Source organism: Columba livia, chromosome 8 (assembly GCF_036013475.1).
Source record: "Columba livia isolate bColLiv1 breed racing homer chromosome 8, bColLiv1.pat.W.v2, whole genome shotgun sequence".
NCBI classification, from domain to species: Eukaryota; Metazoa; Chordata; class Aves; order Columbiformes; family Columbidae; genus Columba; species Columba livia.
In genome coordinates, this window is record NC_088609.1 from 13,228,650 (window position 1) to 13,251,766 (window position 23,117).

The following is a 23,117-nucleotide window of genomic DNA, read 5'->3' on the forward strand; positions in this document are numbered from 1 at the left end:
TGACCTCCAAATCAAATATTTAAGAGGTAATTGGAAAAATGTATTGCGTATAGGGTGTGTAATCAGTAGGTGCTCTGTGTCTGGTCATTTCTGTCAGACAGCTGAAGGAAAACTGACCTTCTTCTATCAGCACCAGCAACAGTGAATATTTTGAGAGCCTGTGTTAGAGCTGGTAACTCTTGTGAGGTAGAATGCAAAGGTCATTGATGCTAAGACTCCTGTTGACTGGGAAGATCAGAATTTAAACTATGCTGGTGTTTGGGCCTTGGTGAGAAAAAGATTTAAAAAGTGAGGAGCTTGGAAAATTAATCCAGCTTGATGAACTCTTACATTTGAGGAGTGATTAGGAGCCTCTGAAGAAGGAGGAATGTTGTATGTGTGGTCACAGCACTTGGGCAAATTCAGATGCCTTGCCTTTTATATGTGTTTCCCACTTGAATGCTACCAAACTACTCTGTGGTGATTAAAATGTGACTTTAATTAGAGTTTTCATAGCAATTGGTATGTCATTATGAAGAATATAGTAAATGTATCTTTTGCCATGTAATGCTGATATTGACTGTTGACTTCGGTTTTCAGGAGCTTATAAAAGTCCCTCCAATTCTGTCTTTCATATTCAGCAAAACTGTGGTGTTTTTAAGTCCTATACATGTATGAAGCATTTTGCTTAGGTGAGTTTGGGATGTGGTATTGGAATTTAGAGGGAGGAAGATACATGAATAAAATAATGTTGCTGTCCTTGGGCTCTCACTAGAGAATTCAAGACATGCAAGTACTAAGTCAGTGAGTGGAAATGTCATTCTTCAAAAACATGAAATGCAAGGACTATGATAGAAGCATTGTTCACTTTAAGGTATCTGAGTTACAAAGAAAGCTTGTACTTCATGGAATTATATCTATGAGCCTTTTCATATACTTAGGTTGTTCTTTATCTCCTACAGAGCACTGCAGAATTTGTTTCCCTGGAGGTTTCTGAAGTAAGGCTAGGAAAATTCTGCCTGATCTTTAATAATCCCTCACACACATGGTAATACTCCAGAATTGTACTATCATTGTATAATTTACACTTAAATCCATTCATCTCTATGCTCCCACCCTCAAAAAAGTCCTGTAGTGTTTGTAGGGAGCCAGTGATTATGTACTTGAAACACCTTGGCCTTGTTGCCAGTTTAGACTCACCTGCTTAGACTGATTTATTGTGTGGGTTTTTTTCTTCAGCGAGTAAGACTGAAAAAGAAATTCTCCCATTATAGTTAATAGATTCAGGAAGTAATTTGCAGATCGGGAAACAATGGATCTCATATAATAAAAACACTGTCTAGGTAATTCATAAGGAAGATAAACTTGTATTGTTAAGCTTGCACATTTTACTCTTATTTGTAGGCCATATATTGGTCTCCTGTGCTTTCCACCATTAAGCAGTAATGTTACTGCATTAGTAAAAAAGCACTGCTGCTTTGACTGGCTTTCAAAAACACACGCAAAATCAAATAATGCATTTTACTGAATTATGAAGAACTGTGTTATTTGTTTATAACCGCTTAGTTATTGCTCTCAGTGCTCCATGTTGCAATTTAATCGCTGCTCTGCATCTCTTGAGCCCACACGGCAGCATGGGACACGGCACAATGACTGGCAGTTAAGGGTTTCCGTCAGTCAAGATACTGATTTATTTCTTTGAGGAGTGTAAAGGAAATGAGAATGGCTGTTTTTTTTGTAACTGATGCACTGAATAGTCATCAGTTAAACTGCGGAGGTCACGCATACGACTTGAGAAAGGAAAAAAAACCCACTGGAGTGTGTCTTGTCATCCACAGTATCTTTGTGAAGCTGGTGATGTTCAGCACTTCCTGCAAAGGGTACACTAAGGACGAGTCTGGAATCCTTTCACTTACAGGGTTTTCATCACAGAAGTAGTTATATGAAGAATTACAACACAGGAACAGAGAAGTTCATTGTCATCTATCCGGTTAGTTTATAGAGCTGCAATGTTTTTAGCTGAATTCAGGATCACTTATGTGTTGGTATTGCAGAATGTTTAAACTAGAATGCTGCTCAGCTAACAAATAAATCCTGTCTGTTTGGAAAGGAGCAGGTGGTATGAGTATCTGTGAAAATGCATCCTTTTTGTAGTGCAAATTAGAACTCAACTAGAGCAAAAATAAGAGTAAAAGCATTGGTGAGGTACGCCTGAGATAGGAACAGATAGATTAAAGTTTTCATTGCCCACTTTGATGCAGTGGAAATCACTTAATTTTACTTTTCTCTCCCCCTCCTGGCTGAAGTCAGTCCATTTAGTAATAATAATTATTTTTTTTCTTATCCGAAGTGCAGTTTTAAATCTGAAAAAAAATCCTTTTTAGATAGTCAAACCAATAAATATTTTAATAACAAACCTGACAGAATTAGATGATATTTGTAAGATACAGAAAATTCAACCAAAGTTTTTTCCTAATGGTCTATCATAATTTCTTTTGCCCAATTCTATATTCCATCTGAACTCATACAGATATAATATCCAGAGGAAGCAAGCAGATAGTTTTTAATGAAATTAGGTCTTTCTAAGGCTTTAAAACCTCCAGAGCCCACTGAAAATCTGTGCTCAACAATCATTTCTATACAGCAAGAAAGAAACCTTACCTATCAAGAGACTGCTTTAGCGGGGTATTCCCTAGAAAGCAAACTATTGCCTAGCCTACATTTCATGCTCTTTTCCTAACCTAAATCCTGAGGTTTTCAAACAGTTTCATAAAACGTGTGAACTAATAAAGTTTTATGAAAATGTGGCTACATATAAAAAAATTGAACTACTTTGAGAGGAGCTTTCAGTGCTGACGGTAGAGAAACTTTTCTCTGTCTCATGGAAAGCTGCATGGCCAAAACTGCGAATCCAGAGAGAGAAGGTGATTTGTGTCTTGGCCAGTGGAGAGATTTCCAGGGTTGCTGCTGTGGGGAAAAGAAGGCGTTTGTGGACTGAAATGGTAAAACCAGCCCTTGCTATTGCAGTGGCGAGGGGGAAGCTCCACTTTTTAATTACACTGATTTCTGGCTGTTTTGTGCGTGTTACAAGTGCTGCATCCAAATGAATTGGTATTTATTTTGATGACACGCATTAAGATAGAGTTTGGTTTTTGGTTTTTGTTTTTTTTTTTTTTGGGCTATTTTGTCTCCTTGTCAGGGAACATGCAAGATATGGTGATAGATGTGTGATCATGATAGCTTTGGAAGATGAAGGAGAAGAGAAACTGTGCTGTGGGCAAGAAACTGAGCTACTTCAGCATTTCTTTTCCCTTTTGCCTTTTTTTTTCTGAGCTAACAGTCTGTTTAGTCTGAATACAGATCTGTTCTTAATGTGTTGAACCGCATTATTTAGCTAACCACTGCAAGCCAAATTGTTATCCCTGGAGATGAAATTGCTAACTTGATTTAACAGAGCTTTGTTAATGTAGAATTTCATTTATATCTTCTCTCGTCCATTGTAGGTTCTTTGTGTTTATTAAGTATGATTTTGACAAAAAGACACAAATATAGACTAATAGCAGCTATTTAGCTTGCTCCACAATGCCTGTGAGAAGGCTGTGGAGGAGACTCTTGTCTTGTAAAGCACAGTCAGAACTTGCTATTAAGTCCTGTAGTGCCCGTGTCCACACCACATCGATCCTTTAGAACCGAGACACTGGAAAAGCAAATCTCTATTATGCTCTGCGGTTGTGAGTAATTGCTGAGAGATATGGAAAAGAATACCTGAGTGTTTTATTCATAATCTACTTAGCAGCTGCATTCCTTACTCCTGCATGTTTTGAATACCATTTGCCGAGATGACCAGTTGAATACATAACCAACCACTGGCGGTTAAAAATGCCGTGAGGTGTGCTTGCTGGGAGAGCCAAATAGTCCCCTGGAAGATTATGGGTAAGGATTACATTAAAAAGAGTATTTGCAAATCTGGAATGTGCTTTCCCTACAGTATCTATTTCCATTTTCTGTGAAATGGCTTTCAATTTTTAGGTTATTTTGCATCTTCTTATAATCTCTCAGATGGAGAGTAGATTTCAGACTGTAAAGTATGAAAGCAGGTTGCAGTAGTTCTTGATGATGTCTGGAATATCTGCAAGGTTTTAGCAGCCGATATGATGCGGAGAAGTGCATAAACCAAATAATAGCATTTATTATCTGTATTGCCACCCCATTCCCTAGGACTGTGGAGGTGGATTGGGACCCTCCATCCTTTCAGCTTCCCCTAGTGGTGCAAGGTGCTGGAAAAATAACGGAGAAAACCCAAAACCTCTTTCTCCGAATGCTTGGTAGGAGAGGCAGTAGCAGTTTGTGACTGAGAATGATGGGACTCCAGTTACCAGCGTCAGTGGTGTCAGTACTTGGATACCAACATCTTCTGTTCCTTTCTTTTTTTTATTAAATCACACAAAAGACATATTTGAGGTGAAATTTTAACAACAAAGAATTGGTTTTGGGGAGCTGTGTGGCATTGCTTTAGGAGGGCAGCCAGGATCAACCCCCCATGAAGGCGCTTGTTCGGCAGGAGTGTGTCGTGGTGTAGATAGAAAGTGTCAGAAATGGGGTGAGTACCAGTTATATAGTGGTTTAAGAATATTACATGAGATAAAAAGCGGTAATTCTGTTATTCAGTGTCCCACATCAAGGGCAGAAATTAGTTCTGTATTACCTGTAAAATGTCGAGCATTTAAAGCTTTCTGCTTGCTAAGAATTTTCTAGTTTGTATTTGTTTTCCCATAAACATCTATTCTTTCCTAAATTATTCTGTCTCCTCAGAGCAATCTTCAGCTAAACGTGAGGACTGATTTGCACCATTAGCAGTGTATTGTCTTGAAGCTGAGATTTGCCTTAAGGAAAATGCTTGTTGTGATTTAAGGACTAAAGGTGGTCTTGCACATATTGTCATGTTTGTCCACAATTTATGTATTTCTTTCCTGTTAGTTTCAAAGGATTTCTTTCTAGTCAGGAGTTAAATGGTCCCGTGTAGTGTTTACATTTATGCAAATGATGGTCGTGTCACTGGGGTTGCAACATTAAAAAAAAGTGCTAGATATCTTACGTGCCTTTGAGTATTAAAGTGATTGCAATTACCTACATAAAAGGAGTTGCTTTATTAATTAATTAACTTGGAGAAAAAAGGCTGGTGACCCTCTGAAGGAATATCAATAACTTAAACATTAATTATGCAAATATGAACTGTCTTTACTGTTCATTATTCATAGTTTAACATGAAAATTGCCTTTTAAAATAATGCTTCATTCATATATTTCAATAAGTGTCTAATTTGCCTGGGCTGTCACTGGGATCTAGATTTTGAGACAAAGGCTCCGCAGTGACATTGATACAGACCCCGCGCTCCTGGTGCCACTTTGGTCAAGTCATTGGTACCCAGGACTGGATCGCTGGGCTGGGATTTTTTGGAAGACTTGCTCTCTGAGGCAGCAGTTCCCTTTGTGGATGAGTTCTTGCAGTATTTATATTCAGAGAGACAGAGTTACTGCACTACATAGGTGAAGAAGTGGGGGGAGGGGGAAGAAGCAACAAAATATTTGAAGAGTTTTTGTGACTTTCTCTTGGTTTCCAAAGCAAGGTTGTAGCAGAGCCATGGAACCAGCCCAGCTCTGAGTCCTGTGTGAGGCTGGTCAGTTGTGGGATTGACTTTTTCTTTGGTGCGTCAGGAGAGGTAGCACCAAGGCAAACAAATATCATAAGAAAAACAAAGATAGACCATGTGCTGGGCTACTCTGAACATATAAATCAGTCAACTTGCTGGTCCTTTTTACGTTTTGAAAATGTAACTATTGTATATGCTGCGTGTCATGTGCTGCAGGTGATTTCATGCGGATTGTGAGAATAGTTTCCTTGTGAAGAGCTCTTCCTTCTTAGTCTCTGAAGTTTCATAGAGTGCGTTAGCAAATTCTGATGGATTCCTGGTGGGTTTTATTCCTTTTTGTATCTCGAAAAACAACAGTTGAAGGTTTCCGGGGCTGCTTCTTGCTCAGGTGTCTAGAGTATACCTATGAGAAGAGAGGGAGAGGTGGAGCTGTGTTTTCATCAGCTGAAAGGCTGTGCTGCAAATAATCTCGTATCAGTTTTGAGCATGCAGAAAAAAAAAGTTGTAGCTATACGGTCCCAGAAAATTTTTTACGCTCCACTCGGTGAAGATTCAAACATACCTGCTTATAAATGTAAGACATTAAGATTTCTTATTTTTATTTCTCTTTTTTACTGCACTGGAACTTGCTTTGCCAGTAGCAGGAAGGGCTGATGAAGAAATATGTCCCCCCCCCATTCCCTCGCAGTGTGATGAATTGTGGAAGTCCTGATTGAAAATTCTAATCACAGCCTCGCAGTCCTTCAGATCCCAACCCTTGACAGTTGATTCACTCCTTTTCATGCCTGCTGCCTCTGGCTGCTCCTGGTGCCTCTTATGCATGAGTCTATCATTAGCACACAAAGCATGATGGATTGGTTGGGGTACCTCTATCCTTAGAACCTGGGGAATGCTTCTTTTTCAGAATCAAAGAACCTGTGTGTGACATCGTCATGAATGAGAGAAGAAAGTAATACAGTATTGGATGTGCCTGTTTGCTGCCACTGTTTTAGAGAGAAAATGATGCATTATGGGGAATGTAAGTATATGGCGTGTTTGGTTTTTTTGAACTCTCACTAGCAAACGATGCAGAAAATCATGGATCTTAATGCATAAGCTGAGTCAGGAAGTGCATGTAAGTTCTAATACTTTTTGGAAATCTGAACTGTAAACACTTTCAAAATTCTACTTAAAGATCAGCCTCTTTATGAAATCTCTTAACTTCCAGTGTGATCTGTTGACCAAAACAAGTAATTGGTTGTGTTAGGCCGTGGACTTGATTCACTTCTGTGGATTTATTTTCTACAAACCTTTTGGACAGGAAACTTTTGCAACTGTTTGCATCTGCAAATGCAGATGTTAAACTTGCAAATGCTTTTATTTATCTGTGTGACTTGGCATTTAATGTTTCAGTGAACAAGACAGTTAAGCTTTGGCTCCAGTGAAAGATTGATAGGAACAATTTTCAAATGTGGTATCAAAACAAAGTGAAAATATGTCAAGTACAGAGCTCTGATGCATCATGTGGTCTTGTAATAAATGAAATAGCACTACAAACCTGACAGATTTGCAAGAAAATGTTTTTAAATTTATGATGATTAATTTTCAAGATGAACTGCAATAAAAAAACCTGTTAGTAGATACTTAAAGAAGGTAAGGGGAGGCAGCTTTCTGAAATGAAAACAAGCGGGTAATGATCAAGCTGCCTTCACTTTGATATCATGCTTTCGAAAATTTGCGTGGTGAGTAAATTGATATTCTGGGTGCTGGGTGGCAATAGCAGCTACTCATGCAAGTGTAACATCTCATGGAAATTCCACTTCTTGTGTTTGTGCTGTTGCTTTGTACCAGTTGTCTCGGAAATAGGAGTAACACAAAGCACAGCTGAAGATTTCCTACCAGGACTAGTGATTCTTTCCAAGCCATCAAAATAAAACAGCACTGAACCCAGTGAGAAAAGAGTAGTTCCTTGAAAGAAAACAAGAATTTTCTGAAACTCAACATATTTATTTGTCTTGAGCATTTGCCACTTGAAGATTGACTTAGTTTTGTATTGAGACAGTTAAATGGAAATAATACTGTTTGGTAAGATATAAACTGATTTATTTAAACGTTGTTAGGTAGTATTGGGCTGAAAACTTGCCTTGATACCATTTATACTTAGCAAGAAGTCAGCCATACATGCCAAGTGCTTAAGTTTTATTTGTATTGATTGAGGTTTATTTTTACCGATAGGGTTCCTTGCTTCTCTTCTTTCCACTTCATTGTATTTGCACAGATGCCTTGGCAATCGACAGGTGCAGAATAGCTTTATGCACCCATTAGTACAATGTAGTTGCTGGCAAACATGATTTAATTGAGTGAATGAAGGAACGATACACTGGGACAGATCCTGGATCCAGTGTAAATTGGTGTTAGCTCCCTTGTACCAGCGTAGCTGTTTTGAAGTTGTTTGTTCCATGCTGTGTCAGATCAGAAGCAATATTAAACTGAGTGATGATTTGCATGTTAACTCTTTTTCTTTGGTAGCATTTAGTTTAACGAGCCCTTGCTTTTTTAATTAGAAATTGCCAGTTGAAGACTGTCTTGGGTAGGTATAGGCTTTTGTATATATATACACAGTAAAAAAAAAAAAAAGTAATATATTGAAGCGCATATATATATTTAAAATATATTGAAGTATGTGTAATATATTGAAGCAGTGATATGATTTTGCTGTTTATTTGAGCATGCATTTAGCAGCTTTTCCCCCTGTAACACCTTGCTGCTGTATCTAACATCTCTTTTGTAATATCAGTTCCTACCAAATGCCAAAAGGTGAAATCGTGTCACTCCCTAGCAGTTTGCCTTAATTCTCCTTTATTTCAAGGAACTGTGTTGCTGTGAAAACTGACATCACTTTTGCTCCTGTCAATTTGTGTGCACTTTTAGTCAAATCTATAAAGTGTGTGTGCATATGGACTGATCTGATGTTTCAGGCGTCTTATTTTAAAACTAGGCATCTAATTAAGTGAAACTACTATTAGTGCTTCATGATTTGGTGGGACCTGATTGTGCTCAATGTTTCTTTATATTGGTATATTTTTAACAACTGAGACTACATTTCCATGAGCGGCTCCTTGCTTTCAAAAGCTTTACTTGTCTCCTACACGTGCCACGCTGTTGTTTGTTGGGTCTCTCTTGTTTAGCAGCTGAGAAGCTGTTTCTGTGAAAAGATAGGAGAAACTTTGTGAAAGGGGTGTTTGGAAGGAAATGAGATGTATTGTGACTGAAGTGTGAGAAAGGAGTGGGCTCTTGTGATGTGTTTGGACAGAGATGTATCTTAGTCTTAGTGAGGCCAAAAGTGGGTTTTCAAGTTGGATATGGGGGGGAAAAAAGCTTCAGAAAGGGTATGAGCTGAGCTTTTTTTCAGAACAGGAGTTCAACAGGAGGAAAATCAGAAGTATCAATGTCGTGCTATTGTGAAACAGCCCAAATTAGTTTTAAAGGAGATGTTATGGTTATCATCAACACTAAAAAGTTTTCCCTGGGAATGTTTTATGTTGACAAGAGGTGAGAAACCCCAATAATTGTCTGTCAGCAGTTAATTTCAGGCACCCCGAGGACACTTCTCATGTCTCCCCTTCCTCATCTTCAGCATTGTGTTGAGTAGACGCACTTGGTGGTCTGAGAACATATCCGAATTACTCTTTATTACCATGTAGAGCTGCAGTTCTGGCCTTTGTAGCAGTACCAAAGTTGACTTCAATCCAGGCAGCGGCAGAACAGCCCGTGTGCTGGGGGTGGCTGCTCGGGTTCCAGGGCGGCTGCTCCAGCCCTGGCAGGACTGACCCTTCACAGCCTGGGCCAGCTCAGGTCTGACATGGTTACACTTGAACAAGCTGCTGCGTCCAGCTCTGGAGCCCGCAGCACAGGACAGACGTGGACCTGTTGGAGAGGGGCCCAAGGAGCCACAGAAATGATCAGAGGCTGGAACAGCTCGGCTGGGAGGACAGGCTGAGACAGCTGGGGTGTTCCACCTGGAGAAGAGAAGGCTGTGGGGAGACCTTGTTGTGACCTTTCTTTACCTAAAATGGGCATATAAAAAAGATGGGGACAGACTTTTTTAAAGGGTGTGTTATGACAGGACAAGAGGTGATGGTTTTAAACTGAAAGAGGGGAGATTCAGGCTGGACATGAGGAAGAAAACTTTTACACTGAGGGTGGTGAGAGCCTGTCCCAGGTTGGCCAGAGAGGTGGTGGATGAACCATCCCTGGAGACATCCCAGGCCAGGCTGGACGGGGCTCTGAGCAACCTGAGCTGGTGAAGATGTCCCTGCTCATGGCGGGGTGGCACTGGGGGAGCTGTGAAAGTCCCTTCCAACCCAAACTGTTCTATGGTTCTATGTTTCCTGTTACCTGGGTTTATGTGCAGTTTATTCTTACCACAACTGGAGTTTTTAAATGCAAGCTTATCAAATTTTAGTGTCACTGAAGCTAAGCTAGTTCATGGATCTCCTGTGTGTGAAGGTTGTCTTCTTGTCTCTGACTCCCTACTGACGGTGATGGCTTTGTGTTGGGTCTCATGTACTTGTCTGGAGTTTTGCATAACACTGGAATTGGCTCGAAGAAAGAGTTGCAAGATTTTTCTTAAATTGTCCTGTAAATGTGGTTCAGTAAATAGACAATGTGGTTTCTGTTTTCAAATCTCAACAGAGATTTCCAGATGTCTTTGCTTACAAATCTACTGTGAAAGAGGCTTCTTATTTCCAAAATAAGGTGTTTTTTATGATCACTGTAATGCAAGTATGCACAAAATAGAAAATATTTGTAAAACCACACTGATATTTGAGACTAGTATTCTGAATCCTATCAAGACATGCTTAAGTTACAGCCACCTCAGTGACTTATCATTTCAAAATGTACAGATAGGCCATTGACTTTATAGGTCATCAGAGGTGACCTGCATATCCTGGGCTATATCAAATCTGGAATCTGAACTGTGGAGCGGGAATCCATCTGTACTTGCCATTTTATTTTATTTTATTTTATTTTTTTTAAATTTCACTATAGCTTCTTTCTATACCTTAAGATCGTTCCCACTGGTGATGTGAGTTACGACTATTGATACAGTTATTAGTTTAGATTAGAATTATAAGAATATTAGAAATAATTTTAATTAAAGAGTGGTTATGAGTTTTGGGCCTTATGTAAAAACTTCTGAAGGTGACAGAAAAACTCCCATTGAAGTTAGCTGACTTTGATTCCACATTGTAAGAATGGGGATTTAGGATTTGTCTAATACTCTGATACATTGAGATGAGCGAAATTCTTAGTGGAGATTTTAGTTTGCTTCTTAAATTGGAGAAATAGTTTTCTCCTGAAGACTGTAGAATATTTCATCACATTTGCTATGTGTTGAACTTTTCTATTGGTCAGTGAAGCGGTTCATATGTACTCTCTGTACTTGCTTCGAGGGAAATTAATGTACTTGAAAGTTTTGTGAAGAGACTTTCTCCTGTTCAGAAAGTTGGCTGTGTAAACTTGGTGTACGTGCCTAGTGGTAATTGCCGGGAAAATGAGAAGTGCCAAGACAGCTAAATTTCCATCCTTCTCTGCCATTGTTTGATGGGAGTTAACGAATCATTTTTGCAATAGGTAATTCAATATTCTAGCTTCCTTTCAACTTTTATCTTGGCAAATAAAGGCAAACTGATCAAAAGAAACATTGTCAGTGTACATGTGAAGTCAAGATATGTATTTGCCCAAGGAAAATGTGGGTTTCTATAGAAACCAATTTACAGTCCAGTATCAGAGTTTATTACCGATTAAAAATGTGATCTGTAACAAAAATAAGGAAAACTTATTGCTGTGTTCGTCTTTTAAGCAATCATTAGTGTGGCTTGACTTAAATGGTCTAGACTTCCATTTTAACATCTAGTGACAAAGCAGAAAAGCTGTACAAACATAAGGTACATTAATTAATGGGGACAATATTAAGCTTCGCAAGTCCTCTGGAGCTTTTGTCTCTGTTGGAACGTTCTCTGTGCTGAGGATCTCCCCGAATAGTTAAAGCAAATGAACTAAAATAGCCTTTGGGCTATTTTGTTGCACTGCGTTGTTGGGGGAAAAAAAAAGTAATCCTGTGCCATTTTACATTTGCTGTCTGTGAATCAAACTGTGAAAGCTAATTTAAAAACTTTCACACTTGGCTTGAATGAGGACTGCCAGTGCTCGGAGAATGTTAAATTGAACGCAATTAGCTCGAAGTGGGCTAGCGTAGATCTACGCATCAGCCTCAAAGTGCCCAGGCTTAATGGCTGCTCTGATAAACTAACACTGAGGTTATAGAAAAGAATTTAAAGGCACTGAGTTGCTACTAAAAAACTCACCCTATATAGAATAGATCTTTGAAAACAAGTAGTCTGTACACTGAGGGGTGGGGAGCCCTGTGGAAAGTTATATATACAGCACAGTGCTGCATCCGTGAAATGAAACAACTGATGAACCTGCTCAGAAATTTGAAAGGCATAAATAATGTAAGTATAATACATTGTAATAGCAATAAATAACTACTTATATTCTCTAAAGTAGCTGGGTGTCATATATATTTAAAGAGGCAGCTGATACAGCTGTGGTGGAATTGAGTCCTGGCATGTTTTGGGGAATGATGACTTTGCCAGTGCTAGTGTTTCAATTTGGACAACTAATGTGGTTTTTAATTTCATAATTGTATCTGTTTATCAAGTGCTTCACCAACATATAATGGGGACATAAGGTCTAAAGTTAATTGATAAAGTGAAATTCCATGCTTGGTGTGGGAGTTCAGAGCAGCTTTGGAGCTGGGGATGGACTGAAAAAGCAAAAGATGATGAGCAGCTGAAGTTGTGAGAAGAGTTACCTGCACTGACATTAGCTGCTACTCTAAGTGTGATGCCTCTTCTGCAAGGTGGGATGTTTGTGAATCACAGTGGACTGTGGCTTTTTGGATACCATTTTTCCATGACAACATGTCAGAACATGTGTTTGGAGCTCATTCAAAACCTACCTAGTGGAAAGAGACCCTGACGGTAAATTGAAAAGAAGTGAGTCTGTAAATTAGCGTTTTACATGCCATCCATTCTTATGTGAGCAACATCAGTTGTGCAGAGAACAGCAACATTTTTACTTAATCAACCCAGCCCTAAGCACTGTTCACATTTAACGTATTTACAGGGGGTAGCATCCAGTCAAAAACTTCCATTAATTCTTTTTACATTAATCTTATGTGCATGAGTGCATACATCTATGTGTGGATTTGTATATATGTGTATGCTATTAGTGTATGCAGTGTTAAAGCATATATAGTAATTTAAACAGAACGACGGAAGTTTCATTATGCATGTAAATATATTCAGCAGAAGACTTAAAATAACTTCTTAATGGAAAAAAAGGAAAAATTATGCTATTTGACATAAGGAGTGTGTTTTGAACTATAGTATATGCGCAGTCTGTTTTCCGCATTTCTTTTCTTGAAATTGTTGCCTGAAATATTATAGTGGCATGCAGAGGCGTTGCTTTAAGATTAATTTTAAATTTAATTTGCCTGAGTGCTGTCAGGATATTTTTAAATAGACAGTAAAATTGGAACTTGGTAATATTTGGCACCTAGTTTCTGTAGAAATGGCATTCAGGATACAACTTCAGACTCATAAGTAAAATAAGATAAAATCACACGTGTTAATGATGATTTTAAAATATTTTAAAGAACATGTAAACATAATTTCCGAGTTGGTTAGTTATATGGGCAGCAGGGAGGAGGGTTTGTAAGAGTCACATGAATACAAAGCCATGAATGAACTTTTCCAGTCTGTTAATCCAAATGTTCTTTAATGGATAAAAGTAGAACCACATTACTGCAGATATAAATATCTGGGAGTTAGTTACATGGCTTCAAACACAATTATTCTTCCAATAATCTTGATATTCTCGTGTTTTGGTTTTGAACAGCCTGGCAGAGGGTTACTTTGCTCCTAGAAGGCTGGGGGCATCCTCGCCCGTGTTTGCTTCTGATCTGGCGACATCCATTGCTCCTCAGTTACACTTCAGTCTTGATCGACAGGCTAAGTCTTGCTTAAAAAAAAAAGTGTTTATTAATATTGAATGTTTGATTTGAGGTGTTCAACCTCTGAATGTATTTGTTACCGATATAACTTCTGGGCCGTTCGGTCCCCACGGGTGGGCCCAGCCAGCAGAATCTATGCGCTCGCTTCTGCTCTTACCTGAGCTGTGGCATTATAGCTGGCTGAAGCGTAGATCACAATGCAACATCTCTACTGTGGGTCTTAAGGCGTGTATGTCTTTAAAAGTCATCAATCTGGAGAAAGTAAAAGGAAAATAAAAGCCTGTCCAGAGCATAGATAGATATTCTTTCTTGTCTGTTTGAACCAGAGGCTGTATTGCAGGTGTACTGAACTTGCCCTCATCACCTCTCGATCATCATCCTGAGCAGTGACAAGACCGAGTTAGACGCTTTACAGGAAACTAAACCAGCAAACAGTCTCACTTCTTCATCCAGGCTGCTTCTCAGCATGTCCTGCTGTGGGATGTGCACAGCAGCAGAATTTTATTGCCAGTTATTAGTTTGTTCAGGTCAGCCCTGCTGATTGACTTGCCAGAGCTTGTGGCACCAGTACCCAGCTGTCCTGCTGTCCTGTCTGTATGTGAAACTGGACACTTCAGGAGTGACTGTGGCGCTTCTTTATGCGTTTGAGATGGTGGTAGATAAAGGCACACCAGTCTCCAGTGGTGTATAATTTGTGGAGAGGAACCAAGAAGATCAAAGAGCAGCTTTTTTTCTTGGCTGAATGTCCCATTTCCTAAGGAAAGTCTGTGGTTCAAAGATGGACTGCTGTGTCTTTGTGTGATTGGTTGGTTTGTTTGATTTAGTAAAATAATGCATTGCTTATAGTAATAGAAGCCCTCTGTGAGCACTCGGGGCCTCAAGACTGTGTTTTTTCTTTCCAAGTCCCTTTTGATACTGCTTTGACACAGACCTAGGAGTCCCAGTGACAACAGGACCTCCTGTTTTTCTTTCCTGTCCTTCTCTGCTGAAGTCTTGTTTGAGATATAGTCACTTCTGCCAGACTTATCACATATTGCTAAAGTAAATTTTCCAGAGTAGGTGCTGAAAGAATGCAGCTTCCAAGCTGAGGTCAAGAAGATGCTGTAGTATGGTTGTGGTGCACCGGTGTTGCCTTTTTCTCCTGTATGTTATTACACACGTACATAAAAATGTAAATTACTATTATGGAGCCAAGCACATCAGTAAAGAAATGCTAAATTTAACATTGTCCAGATGGAAGATAACCAAATGCAAAGTTGTGTATGCAGTTACGTAGTGACTTTTCTGTGCACGTAAAGTCTTAGTGCAGAAGAACAAATCAGCACTGGAGGATCCAAAATCTGGTTCACATGATAAAGGCAGTCGCTGTCCGTAGGAAAGTCTGTTGCTTCATGAGCAAGGTAGGAGGAGGGAGGGGCAGTCCCATCCATGCCTCGGGACAGCAGGACAAGGTCTTGGAGACTGAACTGTGTGTGTCGTGGTGTCTGCTGTGTGGCGTGCAAGATGTCACCTCCAACAGATCTGCTTTGGTGTGGTTTGGTAAAGTTACAAGGAGCTAAAAAGACAATTCATAATGGAAATGTCAGGCAACTTTAACAGCACATGATGTTAACAAACGCCATTATAATTAAACAAAAAAATTATAGAATGATTGCATAGTTTGTTTTGGAAGGGACGCTTAAAGGTTTGCTCCAACCCCTCTGCAATGAGCAGGGACATCTTCAACTAAAATACCTTGCCATAATAAAAATTGCAAAATCTCTACAAAAATGACCAAAACGAATGCAATATAATTATTGTAGGAAACATTAGCTTTTACTCATATTTTATTCTTATGTTTTGGGCTATTGTAATGTGCATTTCTTTGAATGGATTACCAGAGTAAATGAATTGTAGTTACTGTGTAGCCACGTATAGCTTCTGTGTGCCTATGAACTAGAAGCATCAACCGTTTCCTGGATTATTTTTCCAACCCGTCACAGAAAACTCTCAGCATAGTTTGCAAAAGAAGCAGTCCTTTCACACAGTGAACCGGACTTTTCTTTGCTCATCTGGTACCAGGTCAGCAGTCTCTTTCAGGTTTGTTCTGGTTTAGTTGACTTCATTGCTACACACTGTTCTGTACTGTTACTTTTACCAATGTAATAATTGGTGATCTTGCTGTGTTTTGGGGTAAAATAATCTGAAGATGGAACCCAGTATGCATATTTAAAAAGAAAAACACCTCTATGCTTTTATTAAAATTAAAGAATATGATGTATCTTGGGCTTTTTAAAGTCTAAGTAGGATGAAGAATTCACTGCAAATGATACTGTGAAAAGGGATTGCAAGAGGAACACAATCAAGTAGGGATAATTAGTTACTATTTAAATATGCAGAAAGCAAAAAGCTTATCTGGAAAAGCAGAGTGAAGTTATAACAGCATAAGACTAATGTAAGAATGATTTGCAAGCAATAAAATCACTTCTCCCTGACTTTGTAAGTACAAAATAATAAGCAATATTGAATAATGGAGACTGTAATAGTCTGGGTTATAAACCCAGTGGTATATGATTTTACCATTAGATCTTACCTAAAGGGGATAGATTGGTTTAACGCTGATAGAGCTGATCTGTGTGAGGATTGCTGGCATTTGAAACGTGTGCAGGAATGGATGAGAGTAATTGCTGAAGATAATCTTCTAGCAGTTAACTCGGAATAATGATATGAAGTTGCTGGAACCTGTATTCTCAGGTTTTACTTCTTCCTCCGTCTCAGTCTGAGAGTACGATCACTTCTGAAAGAAGGAGATATGACTTTTACTGCTGGCATGATTGTAAAAGGTTTAATGAAGAAGAGAAGAATATGCTGTTGAGAGCAAATACTGCTTGGCAGAGAAATGGACAGGATGGTCTTAGTTCTTAATCATCTCTCATTTTTGTAACTCTGTCATTGTTTTTATTAATTAACTTGTGTAACACAAACATCACATGTCTTCCAAAACTAATATTATTGCTGCCTCCTATTTAGTCTGTGGAACTGGAAGAGGAGAAACAAACAAAAAAGGAGCTCAAAGGAGAAATGGAGCTGATGGCCTTGACCACTGCTGGGCATTTGAGTTCCCTTTCACCAGGGTGGGGGTGCTTAACCCCATGGCCCTGGCTGCCTTCCAAGTGGAGTAATTAAATTCTGCACTCCTAAATACCCTTTCATTTTAATTGGATTAGGTACTTTTCACCTTTAAACTCAGCTTGCTAAACAACTAAGGTTTTCATTAGAGCAGAGTCTTTTTTTTTCAGATTAGGTTACGTTATCCTTGTATATAATGTACATTGTTTTAAGTGTACCAGGTGGAGCAGCGTACAAGGTAGATCAACATTTTGCTTATATTTTTGCTTGATTTTCTTTTGGTTATTCCAATTACGCTTCCAACTTACAGGCCTTGTTGAGACTTTATAATCAAAGTTAGTTTATAAAAAATATTTTAGATCTCTGCTGCATCCAAGAAACCCTCTGCGTGTGCAACATTCGTCTTGCTTGTGTAGTCGGTGAAATCCAGAGCATCACTGGAAGTTCACTCTTCAGTGTGGATTCGGATGTTCATGTGAATGTTGAGATTGCTTAGTAAGCAAGGGAATCGGTGCTGTATCTCCTCTAAAATATGGCTTGGTTTCTAGTGTGGCAGTAACATCTCTTCAGGTACTGGAGCCTAGATAATTGTTTTTTCAGTGTTTGCTGTTGCACAGCATTTTGAAACTTGGGCTGCACTGTCAATGCATACTGTCATTTTGCAGAAATTTTAATTAATGAATGGGGATATCCAAAAGACATGAAGTGATGAGAGTGAATACATGATTTAAATCTGAGAAGTTAATTTGTAGACAGTAAAAATCTTTGGTTTGGATAAAATTCAGATTAGTTCACTTAACAATTCATGTGGCCCTAATGATGCCTAAATTTAGAACTTGTGAGCACCACCGGCCTGCAATCAAAATGTGTTTTACCCTGCATAAAATGGAATTGTATTAGTCAATTCACATTAGCCAAGTCTGAGTTCTGTGTCTGGTTGGATTTAGTTGCACTCTGCTGATGACAGAGCTCTGTTTGGCTTTTTGTTTGACCTGGATATGTGCATCTTTCTTAGTGCTGTCAATCTTCTCTTATGCTGCTCAGTGTGCTTCTGTTACTGAAAAATCTATGATCCATACCCCTTTATTAAATTATAACGTACATTTTTTGTACCTGTAATATTTACCTTTGGGCATTAGGAGGTTTTTTTTTTCCTAGAAAATAATCTGGTACTGGATTTTGTGGGAGTTTCTTCATCGAACCTCTATGAAAACTCTTGAAAGGAAAGGAAAGGAAAGGAAGAAAGAAAAGAACAAGACAACCAGGCATGGTTTTGTGGGAAAGTCTTAAAAATTAGTAGTAATGAACACATCTGCATTTTATTTATGTATTTATAAAAATTAAGGAGTATGTTTCTTGTTAGTAATTGCACAGAAATCTTTTTAAAAAAAAAAGAAGGATCCCACCTGTGTTATGGCCTGTAAATGCATTTTCTATAGCATTTTGACCCCTTTCTCTGTATTAATTCTAGAAGACTGCTCTAAACTGCTGTAAAGCCTTTTCATTGCAGACTTGATTTTGTTGGTATACAAAGAGGGAGGGTAAAAGCAGCATCCTGTCTCTCATCCTTCTGGATGAGGATTAATCATGATCCCAGCTGCAGAATAATGCAGATCTTAGCTGCTGGGGCTGGCGAGGGGGAAGGGACAGGAGGGACAGCAGAGGACATGGGCCGTCTTTACTGTATTTCCACCCGGGGGGCACTGTGTTTAGCAGAGGCGTTGCAAGAAACAGACTCTTGGAAATGGTTTTCCTCCCATTGACTTGGCGGATCACCTTATATTTGAATTTATGCTGCTGTCTGCCAGAAGTGCTGCTTGACTTGGCGTGTGCTGTCCCTTGCTGCAGGATACAGCACAGGGCTGTCTTTGCTGTATGAGAGCAGTTCACCTTAAATAAAGACAGAGATTTGCTGTTGACCCAGCTTACCTTTTTTTTTTTTTGACTAATTAATTTTCATGCTTTCTTTTTTCTTTAATCATAAAGGAATGCATTCCATTTACCAGTAACACACACACAGTTCTTATATGGCTTACTTGTTTTCTTGATGATGCATTAGGCAATGGATGCTGAAATGCTGCTGGCTGGAAGGTGCACAGATGCAGACCAGTGACTTTTACTATGTCTCTGTAGATAGCCCCTAAATGCCTTGCAGGTCAACTGTTTTTGAAATGGATAAAAGTGTGCTAATTCCTTCAAGGTAAATCAGAAGGATTATGATATCTAGGAAGAAGAAACTGCCAGACAGCTCATGAGCAATATAACTAGGACTGACCCAATAGCATCTCTAAAGCTTCCAATAAAATTGCCTGAGGAGTCTGCCAAGAAGCCAGATGCTGCTGCTGGAAAAATACCTTCTGTAGCTTGGCATTTGTCCTGTAATTGCTTCCAAGAGAGAATAAACTGTAGCATGACAGTAGAAGGTGAACGGTTCCTTACTGCATGCTACTTGGGTGATTTTTAAAAATATTCAGAAAATAAGTGTGGTTTTGTGATGCGTTACCACTCATGCAGGTCTGTATACTTGTTTAGCTGCTTAAGAGTTTCCAGTTTCCCATCTGAATAATCAAGAGCCTCCTTTCTTTTATATATATATGTATATATACATATATATATATATATATATATATATATATATATTTATTTTTTTTTTAATTTATTTTAATTTTTTCTTTCCTGACATTTTAGCCTGGTGGTGGCTTCATTTTTCTTTTAAATAGTTGTCAGGTCCCTAACCTGATGACTTAGGTGGTGATGCTGTAAGTCCATGATGTGGTCACGCAGACCTCTCCAGTTGCATGGTTGTAGGAGAGTGGAGACCCATGTGTTTCCCTGCGTGGATGTTTCTCTGTATGGAATTATGATACAGAAAACAACACCTGGCCCATGCAGTTTCAGAGGTTAGATTGTCATATGAGATTTTTTCCCCGCTATAGTATATTTTCAGCTGTGAAAAGAGTGCTGTGTATTATTTTTTATAAAGTGCTTAATGTTACCCACAAACAGAAAATGTGTAAAGCCTGACTTCTTATGGGAGGTGCTTTCACCTTTTTAAAGTGGTTAACGCTCTTACTGATAGAAAGCAGAGGTGTGTGTGGAGCAGCATATAACATAATCAGATACAAGGCACTGCATTCACAAATGAGATGAGAACAGATAAGTGAATACAAGAAAATTATTTATGGTTTGAAATCTCTCCAGTAAAATTGAGCAGCTGTTTTGAAATACTTCTGTTTGGTATCGGTCAGAAGTCTGTCTGCTGTTCTGAGCAGTCCTGTGGAGTTACCTTCATGAATGGCTTTGCTGGTTTGAAGATTGGAGTATTTAAATGGGAACTGTCCAAAGTATTTCTGTAGCTAAAACTCATTTACTAGACTATTTAAAATATTGGTATTTGTTAGCTGTGGAACAATGAAGTAAAAATATTTTTTGCTTGTATGTGTAAATTCATACTTACAGTGCCAGAATGCTTTTTCTTTTTCCTCTTTGCTCTGCTAGTCAGTGAACTTCGGTAGAAGTCTCGTGTTTGGATTTGGTGTAATAAATCAAAAGTCTGTTTACAGTGAAGTCAAGTCCTCTGATTAGTTTTCCTACTACTTAACTGTCAGAGAACAAGGGCTGAGTGTTGAAAAACAGCAGTGGATAAAGATCCCGGCATAGGGCTTTATGTTGTTGTTGTAATTGGGAAAGTTCACTTTGCTGTTATGTCAGGAAGCATTCAGAAAATTGAAGGGCATGATGTACAGATTAACTCTTGTGGCCAAGCAGATCTCAAAAGGACCTGAAAGTACTGGTGCAAAATTCAAGTCCATTAACAAGGCCAGTATAAAGCATCATTTCAAGCTCTCATTCTGATTTCAAAGTATAGCTTAAGTTGGTGCTTGTGTAGATTTTATGCTGTATTTTATTTAAAATGAATGAGAGGGTGAGTCGCAGTTCAGTCTTGCTTCCAATATTAAGTAAGTAGTCTTGAAATTAAAAAAAAAAAAAGCTGAATTAAGATATTTCTGTAAAGGACAGGAGATTAATAAGTTGCCTTCAACTTACTGCGCCACTTAAAAACTTGCTGAGCTGTCCAGGAAGTGAGACATTTAATTCCATAACCTTTTCTTCCAATTAGAAGGCACAGATTCTGATTGTGAGGAATTTGCATTTCAAGATAAGACGTGGTGTCTATGACATTGCTTTTACCTTCTCCCTGGTGATGCTCCTGACTGCATACATCTCCCTTTCCTTCAGCGTGATGATTGCACCACCGTGCTTTAGTAATCATTTAACAGCTCTAATTACAGAATACTGTGATCCCAACTGCGTACTTTGTCCTTTTTCCCTTCTTAGTCTTCAGCGCGGTGTTGAGAGGATTGCCAAAGAGCCATTCTTCTGCTTTGCAAAAATAAATTCCAAAGACCCTGCTTTGGTAATGTACAGATTTTGCATTTTCTTGTCACTTAATGTTAATGACATTGAATTTTAGACATACAGGGCTTGGTTGGTTTGGTGGTGTTTACATCGGTCACACCGGCATAACTTTGCTGACACTAATGCAGATACACCCACATAAAATTGGTGTAACTCCAACTCCATTACAATCAATGGAGTTAGGCCAATGTAAGTCAAATGTAACGCTATTGATTTTGTGCTGGTGTGACTTTATTGACTTTAATGGAGGTGCGGCAGGTTTCTGATGGTGGAGCTCAGGTTGCAGTCAGGCTGTGCCTGGGCGGTATTTGTAGCAGTTGTGAGTTTTGTTTCTTGTTTGTTCTTACACGGCGTTATCAGGAATTATTTTTATTTTCTGCTTCAGGGTCAGCGACGTAGTAATCTGGGTAAAGTCTTGGCGTAACGCAATTCGTATAGGAAAAGCATTTAGGTAATTCAGTTTCACTCTGAGTGCAGGGAATCTCTAGTCCAATCTGAACGACTGTGTCAGCTGGTAACACAGCAGCCTCAGTGTCAAAGGAACGATGTGAAGTTTATGAGCCCATTCCATTCAGTGGCACTGTTTGGGTTTTTTTTTTTACATAATGCCCTGCAAAAGTTTACAAACAGCGCTTTGAGTAGAGTTTTGCATCTTGGAGCAGAAAAATATGCCTAAAGGCACAATGTGTGTTGTATTTATACCCCCAGCACACGGGGGTTTTGTTGCTCGTGCTTTTTCCAGGGCTGACTTGTTGCATTCAAGGCTGCAAATGCACTTGTCCAGCGGACTTTAACGCTGTCTCATGGAACTGAAGTGCTGCCACGACTGGTTTTAATAAATATAATTTCCATTTTGATTTTCAGCCTTCAGTTTTCCGTGGCCATAGATTTGGGGTTTGATTCTGTCCCTTCTAGCCTTGCAAAGCCCCTGAAAGCAGCGCTGCTCACGTTGTGTGCTGGTGCTCCCGGGTGGATACCCAGCTCAAAGAAGAGGTCGGTGTTAACAAAACGTCAGACAGGGATGTTAAATGTTGTTTCACAGTGTTGAAGCTGACTCCTGAATTACTGGAGATCAGACTGAGACCAGCTGGAGAGCAGGAGAGACGAGCAAGTCCTGGGTTCTCAGTGCTGGGTGGCTGTTGTGGTTTTGGTTGTGTTGGGTTTTGTTGTTGTTGTTGTTGAAGGCATTGAAGGAAAAAAATAGAAATATTTTTCTGTTGGTATTTAGTGTCTGGCTCAAATCTGGCTGTTTTACTTTAAAGTATTTGAATATAATTCCTCAGAGAAATGATGAACTGACATCATATAGTGTTTCCTGAGTACAAAATGGCACACTTCTGAATATTTAAAAAATTCTGTTACAGCAAGGTCGATGTCTTCTGCCTTTGTTTCTAGAATGCTGTCCTCTATAACATAAAATAGAAACTGTAATATTAAAATAAAATGTTAGTAATTTCCCATTAAAAATGTTGATGAAATCAATTCATTCCTGTGAAACGCATTGTTTTAATCCAGTCAGCATTTTCTATGAGTAGAAAATTCATAGCACTTCTGGTGAATAATTGGTGAGGTGGAGTGAGGTATTCACCACTACATGGAGTCATTTCCAGGAGGAATTTTAGTAATTATTCCTCCTGTTATTGGAATACTGATAAACATCTTACTTTGGAAATATTTTGTAGGTCAATTTTTTGGCAAGATGCTCTTCTAGTGATAAATCAGCTTCAATGGTGCTATTTACACCATCTGAGGAACTGAGTAGCATGCCTGGAAGATACCCTAGAGACAGAATAATGAAGCATATTGTAAACCACAATAAATTTAATAAAATGTATTATTGGCATTAGTTACATGTAGATTTTTTTTTTTTTTTTTTTTTTTTTAAAAAAAAGAAGCCTC

The 23,117-nt window shown here is 38.8% G+C and overlaps 1 protein-coding gene across 37 annotated transcripts in view; it reads left to right on the plus strand.

Moving 5' to 3' along the window:
* DAB1 (DAB adaptor protein 1) overlaps positions 1 to 23,117 on the plus strand; it is a 436,898-nt gene that overhangs the window by 295,376 nt on the left and 118,405 nt on the right. For 13 of the 37 annotated variants that reach the window (XM_021295492.2, XM_065070963.1, XM_065070989.1 and 10 more), the window contains one exon: positions 6,534 to 6,647. The exons of 21 other annotated variants lie outside the window; for them this stretch is intronic. The gene's annotated coding sequence lies outside the window, so the exon portion shown is untranslated. Of the gene's footprint in view, positions 1 to 6,533; positions 6,648 to 21,130; positions 21,217 to 23,117 lie in introns of those variants that run through there. 3 more of the 37 variants (XM_021295502.2, XM_065070986.1, XM_065070983.1) reach the window with 3 other exon arrangements.